We start from the raw sequence: 20,000 nt of genomic DNA on the forward strand, positions 1-20,000 counted from the left end.
CCCCAAGCGCCATCCCCGACCGCCACAAGGCGACCGCCACAAGGCGACCGCCACCAGCCGACCGCCACAAGGCGACAGCCACCATCCCCAAGCGCCATCCCCGACCGCCACAAGGCGACCGCCACAAGGCGACCGCCACCAGCCGACCGCCACAAGGCGACAGCCACCATCCCCAAGCGCCATCCCCGACCGCCACCCCCCGACCGCCACCAGCCGACCGCCACCAGCCGACAGCCACCATCCCCAAGCGCCATCCCCAAGCGCCACCCCCGACCGCCACCAGCCGACCGCCACCAGCCGACCGCCACCAGCCGACCGCCACCAGCCGACAGCCACCATCCCCAAGCGCCATCCCCAAGCGCCACCCCCGACCGCCACCAGCCGACAGCCACCAGCCGACCGCCACCAGCCGACCGCCACCGGCCGTTCGCGGTGTGCGCCGCCGTTCCCCAAGCACCCTCCGGGACGAAGCCGGAGCCAGAGAATAGCAGCGGTGGTGCGTAAAAGCTGCGGCCGGGCCTCGCGGAAGGTCCCCGGGCGGCGAGCTGCGGAGCCCCGGCCTCCAGCTTCCACCAGGTAATAGGACCGGGCGCGCGTAAAAGCTGCGGCCGGGCCTCGCGGAAGGTCCTCGGGCATCCAGCGAGATCACACGGCCCCCACCGGAGGCGGCTAGCGCCTCCGTAGAGTAGTACCGGCCCGTGGAAGCGGCCGCCCGTCAGCCTGCGTTGCCGCTGGTCGAAAAATGCACTAAGTGCCAAACCCCATTCATTTACAACGGCGTGTCCGCCAGAGGGCGCACTTCCCCCGGCGGACCAGCCGGCGGGGCTCGTTAGAGAGTGTATCCGCCTGGCAGTGCCTCCTGGACGGCCTGTATTCCGGACCGCGACCGCTAACTTACGGGAGCCTAAACGGCCCGCGGACCAGCCGGCGGGTCCTCCGTGAAAGCCTATCCGCCTGGCGGTGCCTCCTGGCCGGCCTGGATTCCGGACCGCGACCGCTCACTCGCGGGACCCTAAACGGCCCGCGGACCAGCCGGCGGGTCCTCCGTGAAAGCCTATCCGCCTGGCGGTGCCTCCTGGCCGGCCTGGATTCCGGACCGCCACCGCTCACTCGCGGGACCCTAAACGGCCCGCGGACCAGCCGGCGGCTCCTCCGTGAAAGCCTATCCGCCTGGCGGTGCCTCCTGGCCGGCCTGGATTCCGGACCGCCACCGCTCACTCGCGGGACCCTAATCGGCCCGCGGACCAGCCGGCGGATCCTCCGTGAAAGCCTATCCGCCTTCGCCGGTTCCCCGGCCGGCCACGGGTGGCGAGAATCCGGCCTCCTCGCCCGGAGCGCGCTTCGACTTGGGCGAAAAATGCACCAAGTGCCAAACCCCATTCATTTACAACGGCGTGTCCGCCAGAGGGCGCACTTCCTCCGGCCGGCGGGGCTCGTTAGAGAGCGCGTCCGCCTTGGCCGGTTCCCCGGCCGGCCACGGGTGGCGAGAATCCGGCCTCCTCGCCCGGAGCGCGCTTCGACTTGGGCGAAAAATGCACTAAGTGCCAAACCCCATTCATTTACAACGGCGTGTCCGCCAGAGGGCGCACTTCCTCCGGCCGGCGGGGCTCGTTAGAGAGCGCGTCCGCTTTCGCCGGTTCCCCGGTCGGCCGCGAACGGCGAAAAGCCGGCCTCTTCCCCCGGAGCCCGGTGGGCGAATTTTTTTTTTTTTTTTTTTTTTCAAAGTGCCAACGGCTCTCGCGCCGCGCTGCGTCCGCCTTCGCCGGTTCCCCGGTCGGCCCGAACGAGCGAAAATTCGGCCTCTTGCCCCGGAGCCCGGTCGGCGAATTATTTATTTATTTATTTATTTATTTATTTATTTATTTATTTATTTTTCCAAAGTGCCAACGGCTCTCGCGCCGCGATGCGTCCGCCTTCGCCGGTTCCCCGGTCGGCCACGAACGGCCAAAAATCGGCCTCTCCCCCCGGAGCCCGGTCGGCGAATTATTATTTATTTATTTATTTATTTATTTATTTATTTTTCCAAAGTGCCAACGGCTCTCGCGCCGCGATGCGTCCGCCTTCGCCGGTTCCCCGGTCGGCCACGAAGTATTGCGCATGATTATACGCGATGTTAATATTTATTTAATTATTAAATAAATACATACATGTGTTTATTAATAATATACGCGATGTTAATATTTATTTAATTATTACCTATATTATGAATAAACTAACGGTGATTTTACACGATTTGACTACATACGTGACCGTGAGATAGTGCCGAGGGCTCCCGCGCCGTCACGCGTCCGCCTTGGCACGGGTCGCCCGCGGCAGCGAGCGTTCGGCTCGCGGGGGTCCGCGGGGTGTTATTAGGGAGTGCGGCAGCCGTGCCGAGGCTCCGGCCGGCCGCCGGAAGTCCCGCGGGGGAGCGTCGGAGCTCCGCGAGGCCGGCCGGGGAGCCTCTTAGTCATCGCCCGCGCTCGCGGTGGTCCCGGTCGCTTAAAGTGCCACGGGAGGCGTAGCGATGCGAGTGAGTGTGCGCCAAGTGCGAGAGGCGGTGCATTTACGCGCCGTGTCCGCGAGAGGGAGGCAATTCCCCGTTGCGACCTCCGGGAGATCAGCGGGCCGTTCAAATCGCTTAGCCGGGGTGCCGGGAGCCGAGTTAGGAGGGGGGCGCGCGGAGAACCGGCCGGAGGTCCCCTGGAAGCTCAGCGGGACGTGGGAAACGCTTGGCCGGGGTGCCGGAAGCCTCGGCCGGCTTAAAAGTGAGGAGGAAAGCGCGCGGAGAACCGGCCGGAGGTCCCCTGGAAGCTCAGCGGGCCGTGGGAAAAAAGCTCAGCCGGGGTGCCGGAAGCCTCGGCCGGCTTAAAACGTGAGGAGGAAAGCACCGGGAGAACCGGCTGGAGGTCTTCTGGAAGCTCAGCGGGCCGCCGAAAACGCGTAGCCGAGGTGCCGGGAGCCTCCTCGGGCGTCAAAAGTGAGGAGCGACGCACCCCCGAGAACCGCCTGGGTCCTCCAGCCACCGTTGAAAAAGACGTCGAGTCAGGCTACCTTAAGAGAGTCACAGCTACTCCCGCCGTTTACCCGCGCGGAGCGTCATCGCCTCCGCGAACCGTCAAAAATAAATAAATACATGAATAAATGTCAAGTGAGCCTACCTTAAGAGAGTCGTAGTTACTCCCGCCGTTCGGCCGCTCAAAGTGTCATCGGAAGCGGACCCACGCAAGTAAGTGTGCGCAAAGTGCGAGAGGTGGTGTTTTTACTCGCCGCGTCCGCCAGAGGGAGGCAATTCCCCGCCGCGACGGCACGGGCAGCTTCCGAGCGTCTCCCCGAGCGCTCGGAAGTCCGTGCGGGGGGGAGATGAGAGCCGTGCGAGGTACCAGGTGGAGCCGGACGGCGCGGTGCTTCCAAGCAGCCGATCCGCTGGGCTTGGAGCTATTTTCGGCCGCCGGAGGTCCCGCGGAGGAGCGTCGGAGCTCCGCGAGGCCGGGGAGCCTCTCGGTAATCACCCGGGGCCGGCGGAGCGTTATTCGGCCGCTCTGCGCGCGCGCGCACGGCCTCCCGGCGGTGCCGGGGGGTGGTGCGCGAGCGCGCCGGCCGCCGGAGGTCCCGCGGAGGAGCGTCGGAGCTCCGCGAGGCCGGGGAGCCTCTCGGTAATCACCCGGGGCCGGCGGAGCGTTATTCGGCCGCTCTGCGCGCGCGCGCACGGCCTCCCGGCGGTGCCGGGGGGTGGTGCGCGAGCGCGCCGGCCGCCGGAGGTCCCGCGGAGGAGCGTCGGAGCTCCGCGAGGCCGGGGAGCCTCTCGGTAATCACCCGGGGCCGGCGGAGCGTTATTCGGCCGCTCTGCGCGCGCGCGCACGGCCTCCCGGCGGTGCCGGGGGGTGGTGCGCGAGCGCGCCGGCCGCCGGAGGTCCCGCGGAGGAGCGTCGGAGCTCCGCGAGGCCGGGGAGCCTCTCGGTAATCACCCGGGGCCGGCGGAGCGTTATTCGGCCGCTCTGCGCGCGCGCGCACGGCCTCCCGGCGGTGCCGGGGGGTGGTGCGCGAGCGCGCCGGCCGCCGGAGGTCCCGCGGAGGAGCGTCGGAGCTCCGCGAGGCCGGGGAGCCTCTCGGTAATCACCCGGGGCCGGCGGAGCGTTATTCGGCCGCTCTGCGCGCGCGCGCACGGCCTCCCGGCGGTGCCGGTCGCCTCCGCGAACCGCCAAAATAAATGTCAAGTGAGCCTACCTTAAGAGAGTCACAGTTACTCCCGCCGTTTACCCGCGCGGAGCGTCATCGCCTCCGCGAACCGTCAAAAATAAATAAATACATGAATAAATAAATGTCAAGTGAGCCTACCTTAAGAGAGTCACAGTTACTCCCGCCGTTTACCCGCGCGGAGCGTCATCGCCTCCGCGAACCGTCAAAAATAAATAAATACATAAATAAATAGTCAAGTGAGCCTACCTTAGGAGAGTCGCAGTTACTCCCGCCGTTCGGCCGCTTAAAGTGCCACGGGAGGCGTAGCAATGCGAGTGAGTGTGCGCCAAGTGCGAGAGGCGGTGTATTTACTCGCCGTGTCCGCGAGAGGGAGGTAACTCCCCGTTGCGACCTCCGGGAGAGCAACGGGCCGCCGAAAACGCTCAGCCGAGGTGCTGGAAGCCTCGGCCGGCTCGCAAAGCGAGGCGCGAGGCACCGGGAGAACCGGCTGGAGGTCCCCTGGAAGCTCAGCGGGCCGTGGGAAACGCTCGGCCGAGGTGCTGGAAGCCTCGGCCGGCTCACAAAGCGAGGCGGGAGGCACCGGGAGAACCGGCTGGAGGTCCCTCGGAAGCTCAGCGGGCCGTGGAGAAAGCTTAGCCGGGGTGCTGGAAGCCTCGGCCGGCTCACAAAGCGAGGCGCGAGGCACCGGGAGAACCGGCTGCAGGTCCCCTGGAAGCTCAGCGGGCCGTGGAGAAAGCTTAGCCGGGGTGCTGGAAGCCTCGGCCGGCTCACAAAGCGAGGCGCGAGGCACCGGGAGAACCGGCTGGAGGTCCCTCGGAAGCTCAGCGGGCCGTGGAGAAAGCTTAGCCGGGGTGCCGGAAGCCTCGGCCGGCTTAAAATGTGAGGAGGAAACCGGCTGGACGTCTTCTGGAAGATCAGCGGGCCGTGGAAAATGCTAAGCCGAGGTGCTGGTTGTCGAATAAGGCTCCGCCATCTCGTAGAAGGTGCTAATAAAGTTCATATCCGCTCGGCTGGAGGTAATTGGCCAGCGGACCGGCCGGCGGGACCTCCGTGACCGCCTATCCGCCTGCCGGTGGCTGCTGGCCGGCGTGCATTCCGGGCCGCGACCGCTAACTTACGGGACCCTAAATGGCCCGCGGACCAGCTGGCGGGACCTCCGTGACAGCCTACCCGCCTGGCGGTGGCTGCTGGCCGGCGTGGATTCCGGGCCGCGACCGCTCACTTACGGGACCCTAATTGGCCCGCGGACCAGCTGGCGGGACCTCCGTGACAGCCTACCCGCCTCCCGGTGGCTGCTGGCCGGCGCGGATTCCGGGCCGCGACCGCTAACTTACGGGACCCCAATTGGCCCGCGGACCAGCCGGCGGGACCCCCGTGACCGCCTATCCGCCTTGGCCGGTTCCCCGGCCGGCCACGGATGGCGAGAATCCGGCCTCCTCGCCCGGAGCGCTCGTCGGCTTCGGCGAAAAATGCACTAAGTGCCAAACCCCATTCATTTACAATGGCGTGTCCGCCAGAGGGCGCAGTTCCCCCCGCGGACCAGCCGGCGGGACCTCCGTGACCGCCTATCCGCCCGCGCTGGTTCCCCGGCCGGCGCGAATTCCGGGCCGCGACCGCTAAATTACGGGACCCAAATTGGCCCGCGGACCAGCCGGCGGGACCTCCGTGACCGCCTATCCGCCTCCGCTGGTTCCCCGGTCGGCGTGGATTCCGGACCGCGACCGCTAAATTACGGGACCCAAAATGGCCCGCGGACCAGCCGGCGGGACCTCCGTGACCGCCTATCCGCCTCCGCTGGTTCCCCGGTCGGCGTGGATTCCGGACCGCGACCGCTAAATTACGGGACCCAAATTGGCCCGCGGACCAGCCGGCGGGACCTCCGTGACCGCCTATCCGCCTCCGCTGGTTCCCCGGTCGGCGTGGATTCCGGACCGCGACCGCTAAATTACGGGACCCAAAATGGCCCGCGGACCAGCCGGCGGGACCTCCGTGACCGCCTATCCGCCTCCGCTGGTTCCCCGGTCGGCCACAGATGACGAATATTCGGCCTCTCGCTCTGGAAGTCCTGCCGACTTAGCCGAAAATTTTCTAAGTGCCATCGGCTCTCGCTCGGAAAAGTGTCCGCCTCGTCTGGTTCCCCAGCTCGGCCTCAGAATTCGAAAATTCGGCCTCTCTGAGGTACCAGGGGTAGGCTTTATGTACTTGGTCCCCCCAGTTAGTGTACTCATCACTTTACCCCCCTTTCGCAAAATATAGTCGGCACGTATGTGCAGAACTGTTTATTTTCATTTTAAAAATTTTCTAAGTGCCAGCGGAAGCTGTCACACGAACTGTCCGAGCTACCACGGTGCCCATCCCGGGCAGTGACGGCAAAAGGCCGATGTGTGTTTGATGGAAGTCTGAATAATTTCTAAGTGCCAACGGCTCAACCGCCGTAAAGTGTCCGCCTCGGCTGGTTCTCCATGTCGGCCCGAACGAGCGAAAATTCGGCCTCTTCCCCTGGAGGTCCGGAACATTTTGGCGAATATTTTCAAAGTGCCAACGGCTGTTCCGCCGTAAAGTGTCCGACCCGGCTGGTTCCTCCGGTCGGCCCGAACGAGCGAAAATTCGGCCTCTTCCCCTGGAGGTCCTGTGAAGTTTAACGAATATTTTCTAAGTGCCAACGGCTGTTCCGCCGTAACGTGTCCGACCCGGCTGGTTCCTCCGGTCGGCCCGAACGAGCGAAAATTCGGCCTCTTCCCCTGGAGGTCCGGACGACTTTGGCGAATATTTTCTAAGTGCGAACGGCTGTTGCGCCGTAACGTGTCCGACCCGGCTGGTTCCTCCGGTCGGCCCGAACGAGCGAAAATTCGGCCTCTTCCCCTGGAGGTCAGGAACATTTTGACGAATATTTTCAAAGTGCCAACGGCTGTTGCGCCGTAAGGTGTCCGACCCGGCTGGTTCCTCCGGTCGGCCCGAACGAGCGAAAATTCGGCCTCTTCCCCTGGAGGTCCGGAACATTTTGGCGAATATTTTCAAAGTGCCAACGGCTGTTCCGCCGTAAAGTGTCCGACCCGGCTGGTTCCTCCGGTCGGCCCGAACGAGCGAAAATTCGGCCTCTTCCCCTGGAGGTCCGGACGACTTTGGCGAATATTTTCTAAGTGCGAACGGCTGTTGCGCCGTAAAGTGTCCGACCCGGCTGGTTCCTCCGGTCGGCCCGAACGAGCGAAAATTCGGCCTCTTCCCCTGGAGGTCCGGAACATTTTGGCGAATATTTCCTAAGTGCCAACGGCTGTTGCGCCGTAACGTGTCCGACCCGGCTGGTTCCTCCGGTCGGCCCGAACAAGCGAAAATTCGGCCTCTTCCCCCTGGAGGTCCGGACGACTTTGGCGAATATTTTCTAAGTGCGAACGGCTGTTGCGCCGTAACGTGTCCGACCCGGCTGGTTCCTCCGGTCGTCCCGAACGAGCGAAAATTCGGCCTCTTCCCCTGGAGGTCCGGACGACTTTGGCGAATATTTTCTAAGTGCGAACGGCTGTTGCACCGTAACGTGTCCGACCCGGCTGGTTCCTCCGGTCGGCCCGAACGAGCGAAAATTCGGCCTCTTCCCCTGGAGGTCCGGACGACTTTGACGAATATTTTCTAAGTGCCAACGGCTGTTCCGCCGTAACGTGTCCGACCCGGCCGGTTCCTCCGGTCGGCCCGAACGAGCGAAAATTCGGCCTCTTCCCCTGGAGGTCCGGAACATTTTGGCGAATATTTTCTAAGTGCGAACGGCTGTTGCGCCGTAAAGTGTCCGACCCGGCTGGTTCCTCCGGTCGGCCCGAACGAGCGAAAATTCGGCCTCTTCCCCTGGAGGTCCGGACGACTTTGACGAATATTTTCTAAGTGCCAACGGCTGTTCCGCCGTAACGTGTCCGACCCGGCCGGTTCCTCCGGTCGGCCCGAACGAGCGAAAATTCGGCCTCTTCCCCTGGAGGTCCGGAACATTTTGGCGAATATTTTCTAAGTGCGAACGGCTGTTGCGCCGTAAAGTGTCCGACCCGGCCGGTTCCTCCGGTCGGCCCGAACGAGCGAAAATTCGGCCTCTTCCCCTGGAGGTCCGGAACATTTTGGCGAATATTTTCAAAGTGCCAACGGCTGTTGCGCCGTAACGTGTCCGACCCGGCTGGTTCCTCCGGTCGGCCCGAACGAGCGAAAATTCGGCCTCTTCCCCTGGAGGTCCGGACGACTTTGGCGAATATTTTCTAAGTGCGAACGGCTGTTGCGCCGTAACGTGTCCGACCCGGCTGGTTCCTCCGGTCGGCCCGAACGAGCGAAAATTCGGCCTCTTCCCCTGGAGGTCCGGAACATTTTGGCGAATATTTTCAAAGTGCCAACGGCTGTTGCGCCGTAACGTGTCCGACCCGGCTGGTTCCTCCGGTCGGCTTGAACAAGCGAAAATTCGGCCTCTTCCCCTGGAGGTCCGGACGACTTTGGCGAATATTTTCTAAGTGCGAACGGCTGTTGCGCCGTAACGTGTCCGACCCGGCTGGTTCCTCCGGTCGGCCCGAACGAGCGAAAATTCGGCCTCTTCCCCTGGAGGTCCGGAACATTTTGGCGAATATTTTCTAAGTGCGAACGGCTGTTGCGCCGTAAAGTGTCCGACCCGGCCGGTTCCTCCGGTCGGCCCGAACGAGCGAAAATTCGGCCTCTTCCCCTGGAGGTCCGGAACATTTTGGCGAATATTTTCAAAGTGCCAACGGCTGCTCCGCCGTAAAGTGTCCGACCCGGCTGGTTCCTCCGGTCGGCCCGAACGAGCGAAAATTCGGCCTCTTCCCCTGGAGGTCCGGACGACTTTGGCGAATATTTTCAAAGTGCCAACGGCTGTTGCGCCGTAACGTGTCCGACCCGGCTGGTTCCTCCGGTCGGCCCGAACGAGCGAAAATTCGGCCTCTTCCCCTGGAGGTCCTGTGAAGTTTAACGAATATTTTCTAAGTGCCAACGGCTGTTGCGCCGTAACGTGTCCGACCCGGCTGGTTCCTCCGGTCGGCCCGAACGAGCGAAAATTCGGCCTCTTCCCCTGGAGGTCCGGAACATTTTGGCGAATATTTTCAAAGTGCCAACGGCTGTTGCGCCGTAACGTGTCCGACCCGGCTGGTTCCTCCGGTCGGCCCGAACAAGCGAAAATTCGGCCTCTTCCCCCTGGAGGTCCGGACGACTTTGGCGAATATTTTCTAAGTGCGAACGGCTGTTGCGCCGTAACGTGTCCGACCCGGCTGGTTCCTCCGGTCGTCCCGAACGAGCGAAAATTCGGCCTCTTCCCCTGGAGGTCCGGACGACTTTGGCGAATATTTTCTAAGTGCGAACGGCTGTTGCACCGTAACGTGTCCGACCCGGCTGGTTCCTCCGGTCGGCCCGAACGAGCGAAAATTCGGCCTCTTCCCCTGGAGGTCCGGACGACTTTGACGAATATTTTCTAAGTGCCAACGGCTGTTCCGCCGTAACGTGTCCGACCCGGCCGGTTCCTCCGGTCGGCCCGAACGAGCGAAAATTCGGCCTCTTCCCCTGGAGGTCCGGAACATTTTGGCGAATATTTTCTAAGTGCGAACGGCTGTTGCGCCGTAAAGTGTCCGACCCGGCTGGTTCCTCCGGTCGGCCCGAACGAGCGAAAATTCGGCCTCTTCCCCTGGAGGTCCGGACGACTTTGACGAATATTTTCTAAGTGCCAACGGCTGTTCCGCCGTAACGTGTCCGACCCGGCCGGTTCCTCCGGTCGGCCCGAACGAGCGAAAATTCGGCCTCTTCCCCTGGAGGTCCGGAACATTTTGGCGAATATTTTCTAAGTGCGAACGGCTGTTGCGCCGTAAAGTGTCCGACCCGGCCGGTTCCTCCGGTCGGCCCGAACGAGCGAAAATTCGGCCTCTTCCCCTGGAGGTCCGGAACATTTTGGCGAATATTTTCAAAGTGCCAACGGCTGTTGCGCCGTAACGTGTCCGACCCGGCTGGTTCCTCCGGTCGGCCCGAACGAGCGAAAATTCGGCCTCTTCCCCTGGAGGTCCGGACGACTTTGGCGAATATTTTCTAAGTGCGAACGGCTGTTGCGCCGTAACGTGTCCGACCCGGCTGGTTCCTCCGGTCGGCCCGAACGAGCGAAAATTCGGCCTCTTCCCCTGGAGGTCCGGAACATTTTGGCGAATATTTTCAAAGTGCCAACGGCTGTTGCGCCGTAACGTTCCCGACCCGGCTGGTTCCTCCGGTCGGCTTGAACAAGCGAAAATTCGGCCTCTTCCCCTGGAGGTCCGGACGACTTTGGCGAATATTTTCTAAGTGCGAACGGCTGTTGCGCCGTAAAGTGTCCGACCCGGCTGGTTCCTCCGGTCGGCCCGAACGAGCGAAAATTCGGCCTCTTCCCCTGGAGGTCCGGACGACTTTGACGAATATTTTCTAAGTGCCAACGGCTGTTCCGCCGTAACGTGTCCGACCCGGCCGGTTCCTCCGGTCGGCCCGAACGAGCGAAAATTCGGCCTCTTCCCCTGGAGGTCCTGTCAAGTTTAACGAATATTTTCTAAGTGCCATCGGCTCTTCCGCCGTTACGTGTCCGACCCGGCTGGTTCCTCCGGTCGGCCTGAACAAGTGAAAATTCGGCCTCTTCCCCTGGAGGTCCGGAACATTTTGGCGAATATTTTCTAAGTGCCATCGGCTCTTCCGCCGTAAGGTGTCCGACTCGGCCGGTTCCTCCGGTCGGCCTGAACGAGCGAAAATTCGGCCTCTTCCCCTGGAGGTCCTGTCAAGTTTAACGAATATTTTCTAAGTGCCATCGGCTCTTCCGCCGTAAGGTGTCCGACTCGGCCGGTTCCTCCGGTCGGCCTGAACAAGTGAAAATTCGGCCTCTTCCCCTGGAGGTCCGGAACATTTTGGCGAATATTTTCTAAGTGCCATCGGCTCTTCCGCCGTAAGGTGTCCGACTCGGCCGGTTCCTCCGGTCGGCCTGAACGAGCGAAAATTCGGCCTCTTCCCCTGGAGGTCCTGTCAAGTTTAACGAATATTTTCTAAGTGCCATCGGCTCTTCCGCCGTAAAGCGTCCGACTCGGCTGGTTCCCGATGTCGGCCAGAACAAGTGGAAATTCGGCCTCTTCCCCTGGAGGTCAGTTGAAGTTTAACGAATATTTTCTAAGTGCCAACGGCTGCTCCGCCGTAAAGCGTCCGACTCGGCTGGTTCCCGATGTCGGCCAGAACAAGTGAAAATTCGGCCTCTTCCCCTGGAGGTCCGTTCAAGATTAACGAATATTTCCTAAGTGCCAACGGCTGCTCCGCCGTAAAGCGTCCGACTCGGCTGGTTCCCGATGTCGGCCAGAACAAGTGAAAATTCGGCCTCTTCCCCTGGAGGTCCGTTCAAGATTAACGAATATTTTCTAAGTGCCAACGGCTCTTGCGCCGAAAAGCGTCCGCCTCGGCTGGTTCCCGCGGTCGGACACAAAATGTGTCAATTCGGCCTCTCTGAGGTACCAGGGGTAGGCTTTATGTACTTGGTCCCCCCACTTAGTGTACTCATCACTTTACCCCCCTTTCGCAAAATATAGTCGGCACGTATGTGCAGAACTGTTTATTTTCATTTTAAAAATTGTCTAAGTGCCAGCGGAAGCTGTCACACGAACTGTCCGAGCTACCACGGTGCCCATCCCGGGCAGTGACGGCAAAAGGCCGATGTGTGTTTGATGGAAGTCTGAATAATTTCTAAGTGCCAACGGCTCAACCGCCGTAAAGTGTCCGCCTCGGCCGGTTCTCCCGGTCGGCCCGAACGAGCGAAAATTCGGCCTCTTTCCCTGGAGGTCCGGAACATTTTGGCGAATATTTTCTAAGTGCCAACGGGTGCTCCGCCGTAAAGTGTCCGCCTCGGCTGGTTCCCCCGGTCGGCCAGAACAAGTGAAAATTCGGCCTCTTCCCCTGGAGGTCCGGAACATTTTGGCGAATATTTCCTAAGTGCCAACGGCTGCTCCGCCGTAAAGTGTCCGCCTCGGCCGGTTCACCCGGTCGGCCAGAACAAGTGAAAATTCGGCCTCTTCCCCTGGAGGTCCGGAACATTTTGGCAAATATTTCCTAAGTGCCAACGGCTGCTCCGCCGTAAAGTGTCCGACTCGGCCGGTTCCCCCGGTCGGCCAGAACAAGTGAAAATCCGGCCTCTTCCCCTGGAAGTCCGGCCGAGTTAAGGCAAATATTTCCTAAGTGCCAACGGCTGTTCCGCCGTAAAGGGTCCGACTCGGCTGGTTCCCGATGTCGGCCAGAACAAGTGAAAAATCGGCCTCTTCCCCTGGAAGTCCGGCCGAGTTCGGCGAATATTTCCTAAGTGCCAACGGCTGTTCCGCCGTAAAGAGTCCGACTCGGCTGGTTCCCGATGTCGGCCAGAACAAGTGAAAATCCGGCCTCTTCCCCTGGAGGTCCGGAACATTTTGGCAAATATTTCCTAAGTGCCAACGGCTGCTCAGCCTTAAAGTGTCCGACTCGGCTGGTTCCCCGATGTCGGCCAGAACAAGTGAAAATCCGGCCTCTTCCCCTGGAAGTCCGGCCGAGTTAAGGCGAATATTTCCTAAGTGCCAACGGCTGTTCCGCCGTAAAGAGTCCGACTCGGCTGGTTCCCGATGTCGGCCAGAACAAGTGAAAATCCGGCCTCTTCCCCTGGAAGTCCGGCCGAGTTAAGGCAAATATTTCCTAAGTGCCAACGGCTGTTCCGCCGTAAAGAGTCCGACTCGGCTGGTTCCCGATGTCGGCCAGAACAAGTGAAAATCCGGCCTCTTCCCCTGGAAGTCCGGCCGAGTTAAGGCGAATATTTCCTAAGTGCCAACGGCTGCTCAGCCTTAAAGTGTCCGACTCGGCTGGTTCCCGATGTCGGCCAGAACAAGTGAATATTCGGCCTCTTCCCCTGGAGGTCCGGAACATTTTGGCAAATATTTTCTAAGTGCTAACGGCTGTTGCGCCGTAACGTGTCCGACCCGGCTGGTTCTCCCGGTCGGCTCCGAACGAGCGAAAATTCGGCCTCTTCCCCTGGAGGTCCGGAACATTTTGGCGAATATTTCCTAAGGGCCAACGGCTGCTCCGCCGTAAAGAGACCGACTCGGCTGGTTCCCGATGTCGGCCAGAACAAGTGAAAATTCGGCCTCTTCCCCTGGAGGTCAGTTGAAGTTTAACGAATATTTCCTAAGTGCCAACGGCTGCTCCGCCGTAAAGTGTCCGACTCGGCTGGTTCCCGATGTCGGCCAGAACAAGTGAATATTCGGCCTCTTCCCCTGGAGGTCCGGAACATTTTGGCAAATATTTCCTAAGTGCCAACGGCTGCTCCGCCGTAAAGAGTCCGACTCGGCTGGTTCCCGATTTCGGCCAGAACAAGTGAAAATTCGGCCTCTTCCCCTGGAAGTCCGGCCGAGTTCGGCGAATATTTCCTAAGTGCCAACGGCTCTTGCGCCGAAAAGCGTCCGACTCGGCTGGTTCCCGATGTCGGCCAGAACAAGTGAATATTCGGCCTCTTCCCCTGGAGGTCCGTTCAAGATTAACGAATATTTTCTAAGTGCCAACGGCTGCTCCGCCGTAAAGCGTCCGTCTCGGCTGGTTCCCGATGTCGGCCAGAACAAGTGGAAATTCGGCCTCTTCCCCTGGAAGTGCGGCCAAGTTTGGCGAATATTTCCTAAGTGCCAACGGCTGCTCCGCCGTAAAGCGTCCGACTCGGCTGGTTCCCGATGTCGGCCAGAACAAGTGAAAATTCGGCCTCTTCCCCTGGAGGTCCGTTCAAGTTTAACGAATATTTTCTAAGTGCCAACGGCTGCTCCGCCGTAAAGGGTCCGACTCGGCTGGTTCCCGATGTCGGCCAGAACAAGTGAAAATCCGGCCTCTTCCCCTGGAGGTCAGTTGAAGTTTAACGAATATTTTCTAAGTGCCAACGGCTGCTCCGCCGTAAAGCGTCCGACTCGGCTGGTTCCCGATGTCGGCCAGAACAAGTGAAAATTCGGCCTCTTCCCCTGGAGGTCAGTTGAAGTTTAACGAATATTTTCTAAGTGCCAACGGCTGCTCCGCCGTAAAGCGTCCGACTCGGCTGGTTCCCGATGTCGGCCAGAACAAGTGAAAATTCGGCCTCTTCCCCTGGAGGTCAGTTGAAGTTTAACGAATATTTTCTAAGTGCCAACGGCTGCTCCGCCGTAAAGCGTCCGACTCGGCTGGTTCCCGATGTCGACCAGAACAAGTGGAAATTCGGCCTCTTCCCCTGGAGGTCAGTTGAAGTTTAACGAATATTTTCTAAGTGCCAACGGCTGTTCCGCCGTAAAGAGTCCGACTCGGCTGGTTCCCGATGTCGGCCAGAACAAGTGAAAATTCGGCCTCTTCCCCTGGAGGTCCGTTCAAGATTAACGAATATTTTCTAAGTGCCAACGGCTCTTGCGCCGAAAAGCGTCCGCCTCGGCTGGTTCCCGCGGTCGGACACAAAATGTGTCAATTCGGCCTCTCTGAGGTACCAGGGGTAGGCTTTATGTACTTGGTCCCCCCACTTAGTGTACTCATCACTTTACCCCCCTTTCGCAAAATATAGTCGGCACGTATGTGCAGAACTGTTTATTTTCATTTTAAAAATTGTCTAAGTGCCAGCGGAAGCTGTCACACGAACTGTCCTAGCTACCACGGTGCCCATCCCGGGCAGTGACGGCAAAAGGCCGATGTGTGTTTATGGAAGTCTGAATAATTTCTAAGTGCCAACGGCTCAACCGCCGTAAAGTGTCCGCCTCGGCTGGTTCTCCCGGTCGGCCCGAACGAGCGAAAATTCGGCCTCTTCCCCTGGAGGTCCGGAACATTTTGGCGAATATTTTCAAAGTGCCAACGGCTGCTCCGCCGTAAAGTGTCCGCCTCGGCTGGTTCCCCCGGTCGGCCAGAACAAGTGAAAATTCGGCCTCTTCCCCTGGAGGTCCGGAACATTTTGGCGAATATTTTCAAAGTGCCAACGGCTGCTCCGCCGTAAAGTGTCCGCCTCGGCTGGTTCCCCCGGTCGGCCAGAACAAGTGAAAATTCGGCCTCTTCCCCTGGAGGTCCGGAACATTTTGGCGAATATTTCCTAAGTGCCAACGGCTGCTCCGCCGTAAAGTGTCCGACTCGGCTGGTTCCCCCGGTCGGCCAGAACAAGTGAAAAATCGGCCTCTTCCCCTGGAAGTCCGGCCGAGTTAAGGCAAATATTTCCTAAGTGCCAACGGCTGCTCAGCCTTAAAGGGTCCGACTCGGCTGGTTCCCGATGTCGGCCAGAACAAGTGAAAATCCGGCCTCTTCCCCTGGAAGTCCGGCCGAGTTAAGGCGAATATTTCCTAAGTGCCAACGGCTGCTCAGCCTTAAAGTGTCCGACTCGGCTGGTTCCCGATGTCGGCCAGAACAAGTGAATATTCGGCCTCTTCCCCTGGAGGTCCGGAACATTTTGGCAAATATTTCCTAAGTGCCAACGGCTGCTCCGCCGTAAAGTGTCCGACTCGGCTGGTTCCCGATGTCGGCCAGAACAAGTGAAAATCCGGCCTCTTCCCCTGGAAGTCCGGCCAAGTTCGGCGAATATTTCCTAAGTGCCAACGGCTGCTCCGCCGTAAAGAGACCGACTCGGCTGGTTCCCGATGTCGGCCAGAACAAGTGAAAATTCGGCCTCTTCCCCTGGAGGTCAGTTGAAGTTTAACGAATATTTCCTAAGTGCCAACGGCTGCTCCGCCGTAAAGTGTCCGACTCGGCTGGTTCCCGATGTCGGCCAGAACAAGTGAATATTCGGCCTCTTCCCCTGGAGGTCCGGAACATTTTGGCAAATATTTCCTAAGTGCCAACGGCTGCTCCGCCGTAAAGAGTCCGACTCGGCTGGTTCCCGATTTCGGCCAGAACAAGTGAAAATTCGGCCTCTTCCCCTGGAAGTCCGGCCGAGTTCGGCGAATATTTCCTAAGTGCCAACGGCTCTTGCGCCGAAAAGCGTCCGACTCGGCTGGTTCCCGATGTCGGCCAGAACAAGTGAATATTCGGCCTCTTCCCCTGGAGGTCCGTTCAAGATTAACGAATATTTTCTAAGTGCCAACGGCTGCTCCGCCGTAAAGCGTCCGTCTCGGCTGGTTCCCGATGTCGGCCAGAACAAGTGGAAATTCGGCCTCTTCCCCTGGAAGTGCGGCCAAGTTTGGCGAATATTTCCTAAGTGCCAACGGCTGCTCCGCCGTAAAGCGTCCGACTCGGCTGGTTCCCGATGTCGGCCAGAATAAGTGGAAATTCGGCCTCTTCCCCTGGAGGTCAGTTGAAGTTTAACGAATATTTTCTAAGTGCCAACGGCTGCTCCGCCGTAAAGCGTCCGACTCGGCTGGTTCCCGATGTCGGCCAGAACAAGTGAAAATTCGGCCTCTTCCCCTGGAAGTGCGGCCAAGTTAAGGCAAATATTTCCTAAGTGCCAACGGCTGTTCCGCCGTAAAGGGTCCGACTCGGCTGGTTCCCGATGTCGGCCAGAACAAGTGAAAATTCGGCCTCTTCCCCTGGAGGTCAGTTGAAGTTTAACGAATATTTTCTAAGTGCCAACGGCTGCTCCGCCGTAAAGCGTCCGACTCGGCTGGTTCCCGATGTCGGCCAGAACAAGTGAAAATTCGGCCTCTTCCCCTGGAGGTCCGTTCAAGTTTAACGAATATTTTCTAAGTGCCAACGGCTGCTCCGCCGTAAAGCGTCCGACTCGGCTGGTTCCCGATGTCGGCCAGAACAAGTGAAAATTCGGCCTCTTCCCCTGGAGGTCAGTTGAAGTTTAACGAATATTTTCTAAGTGCCAACGGCTGCTCCGCCGTAAAGCGTCCGACTCGGCTGGTTCCCGATGTCGGCCAGAACAAGTGAAAATTCGGCCTCTTCCCCTGGAGGTCAGTTGAAGTTTAACGAATATTTTCTAAGTGCCAACGGCTGCTCCGCCGTAAAGCGTCCGACTCGGCTGGTTCCCGATGTCGGCCAGAACAAGTGAAAATTCGGCCTCTTCCCCTGGAGGTCCGTTCAAGTTTGGGGAATATTTTCTAAGTGCCAACGGCTGCTCCGCCTTAAAGCGTCCGACTCGGCTGGTTCCCGATGTCGGCCAGAACAAGTGAAAATCCGGCCTCTTCCCCTGGAAGTCCGGCCGAGTTAAGGCAAATATTTCCTAAGTGCCAACGGCTGCTCAGCCTTAAAGGGCCCGACTCGGCTGGTTCCCGATGTCGGCCAGAAGAAGTGACAATTCGGCCTCTTCCCCTGGAGGTCTTTTCAAGTTTAACGAATATTTTCTGAGTGCCAACGGCTGCTCCGCCTTAAAGCGTCCGACTCGGCTGGTTCCCGATGTCGGCCAGAACAAGTGACAATTCGGCCTCTTCCCCTGGAGGTCCTTTCAAGTTTAACGAATATTTTCTAAGTGCCAACGGCTGCTCCGCCGTAAAGCGTCCGACTCGGCTGGTTCCCGATGTCGGCCAGAACAGGTGAAAATTCGGCCTCTTCCCCTGGAGGTCCGTTCAAGTTTGGCGAATATTTTCTAAGTGCCAACGGCTGCTCCGCCTTAAAGTGTCCGACTCGGCTGGTTCCCGATGTCGGGCAGAACAAGTGACAATTCGGCCTCTTCCCCTGGAAGTCCGGCCGAGTTTGGCGAATATTTTCTAAGTGCCAACGGCTGCTCCGCCGTAAAGAGTCCGACTCGGCTGGTTCCCGATGTCGGCCAGAAAAAGTGACAATTCGGCCTCTTCCCCTGGAGGTCCTTTGAAGTTTAGCGAATATTTTCTAAGTGCCAACGGCTCTTGCGCCGAAAAGCGTCCGCCTCGGCTGGTTCCCGCGGTCGGCCGTAATAGGCGAAAATTCGGCCTCTTCCCCTGGAGCGACCTCCAAATTTGGGCGAAATTTTTTCTAAGTGCCTAAAGGTACCAGGGGTTTGGGTACCAGGGGTGCATTACCAACTGGTCTTTTGTCAACCCATGTACTTTTTCTAGAGTACATGGGTTGGTCCCCCCACTTAGTGTACTCATCACTTTACCCCCCTTTCGCAAAATATAGTCAGAACGAGCATGGGGGACGCAATTGTTTTCCATGCAAATCAATTGGGCCTGGTCCGAGCGCTGGTAACGGCCGCCAGCAAGCGTCCCCTGCTCGGATAGCAGAACTGAAGAAGGCACGGCACTTCCAGAGAGAGAGAGAAAATTTTCTAAGTGCCACATTTCTCAAAAATTTTCAAAGTGCCACATCTCTCAAAAAATTTCTAAGTGCCACATCTCTCAAAAAATTTCTAAGTGCCACATCTCTCAAAAAATTTCTAAGTGCCACATCTCTCAAAAACTTTCAAAGTGCCACATCTCTGAAAAACTTTCTAAGTGCCACGTCTCTGAAAAATTTTCTAAGTGCCACGGCACGGCTGTGAAATATTCAAAGTCCTACAGGCATTGGCAGAATGCGCGGACGGCCGTCTGCTCCCGGCGGCCGCCGCGAAGCTACTACCCCCTCCCGGGGACGGCTGTCTGCTCCCGGCAGCCGTCCTTACCCCCCTCCCCCGTTTGCACCGCCTGAAGTTAGACCCGCCTTGGTAGGGCCCCCACCGGCCCCGGCTCGCCGGCGTTGGGTGGACGGTTCCTGCCCACTTGCGGGTCCCGGTCGCTTGGCAACCGACCGGGGAGGACCAGCCGCCTCCTTAAACACAGGCTGGAAGGGAAATCCGGTCAAGCTACGGAGGACCGGCCGCCTCCTTAAACACAGGCCGGAAGGGAAATCCGATCAAGCTACGGAGGACCGGTCGCCTCCCTAAACACAGGCCGGGCAAAAATCTGCGAATGGGCCCGTCAAGGGTAGTGGGTCATCCAAGGTGGGAGGTACCGGCCGCCTCCTTAAACACAGGCCGGGCAAAAATCTGCGAATGGGCCCGTCAAGGGTAGTGGGTCATCCAAGGTGGGAGGTACCGGCCGCCTCCTTAAACACAGGCCGGGCAAAAATCTGCGAATGGCCCGTCAAGGGTAGAAGGTCATCCAAGGAGGGAGGTACCGGCCGCCTCCTTAAACACAGGCCGGGCAAAAATCTGCGAATGGCCCGTCAAGGGTTGTTGGTCATCCAAGGAGGGAGGTACCGGCCGCCTCCTTAAACACAGGCCGGGCAAAAATCTGCGAATGGCCCGTCAAGGGTTGTTGGTCATCCAAGGAGGGAGGTACCGGCCGCCTCCTTAAACACAGGCCGGGCAAAAATCTGCGAACGGCCCGTCAAGGGTTCTGTCTCATCCAAGAAAGGGGTACCGGCCGCCTCAGAGGCCGGAGCGAAGGGGGCGAAAGGCTGTCGATGGGGAAGGATCGGGGCCACGGCTAATCTAGCGATGCCCGCGTCGGGCGGTCACTCCGACGAATGAGCGGGGCCGAATCCGGCGCGAGGCGGCCTTCAGGCACGTGGTTCGAGACGACCTCACCCGGCTCTAGCCCGGAGGATCGGAGGCAACGGCCGTCTCCTTAAGCTAAGGCCGGACGAAAATCTGCGGATGCGGTCCATCCAAGGCAGACGGAGGTACCGGCCGCCTCGGTAAACAATGCCCGGGCAAAAATCTGCGAACGGCCCGTCAAGGGTTCTGTCTCATCCAAGAAAGGGGTACCGGCCGCCTCAGAGGCCGGAGCGAAGGGGGCGAAAGGCTGTCGATGGGGAAGGATCGGGGCCACGGCTAATCTAGCGATGCCCGCGTCGGGCGGTCACTCCGACGAATGAGCGGGGCCGAATCCGGCGCGAGGCGGCCTTCAGGCACGTGGTTCGAGACGACCTCACCCGGCTCTAGCCCGGAGGATCGGAGGCAACGGCCGTCTCCTTAAGCTAAGGCCGGACGAAAATCTGCGGATGCGGTCCATCCAAGGCAGACGGAGGTACCGGCC

This window comes from Syngnathus scovelli, unplaced genomic scaffold (assembly GCF_024217435.2).
Source record: "Syngnathus scovelli strain Florida unplaced genomic scaffold, RoL_Ssco_1.2 HiC_scaffold_74, whole genome shotgun sequence".
Classification (NCBI taxonomy): domain Eukaryota; kingdom Metazoa; phylum Chordata; class Actinopteri; order Syngnathiformes; family Syngnathidae; genus Syngnathus; species Syngnathus scovelli.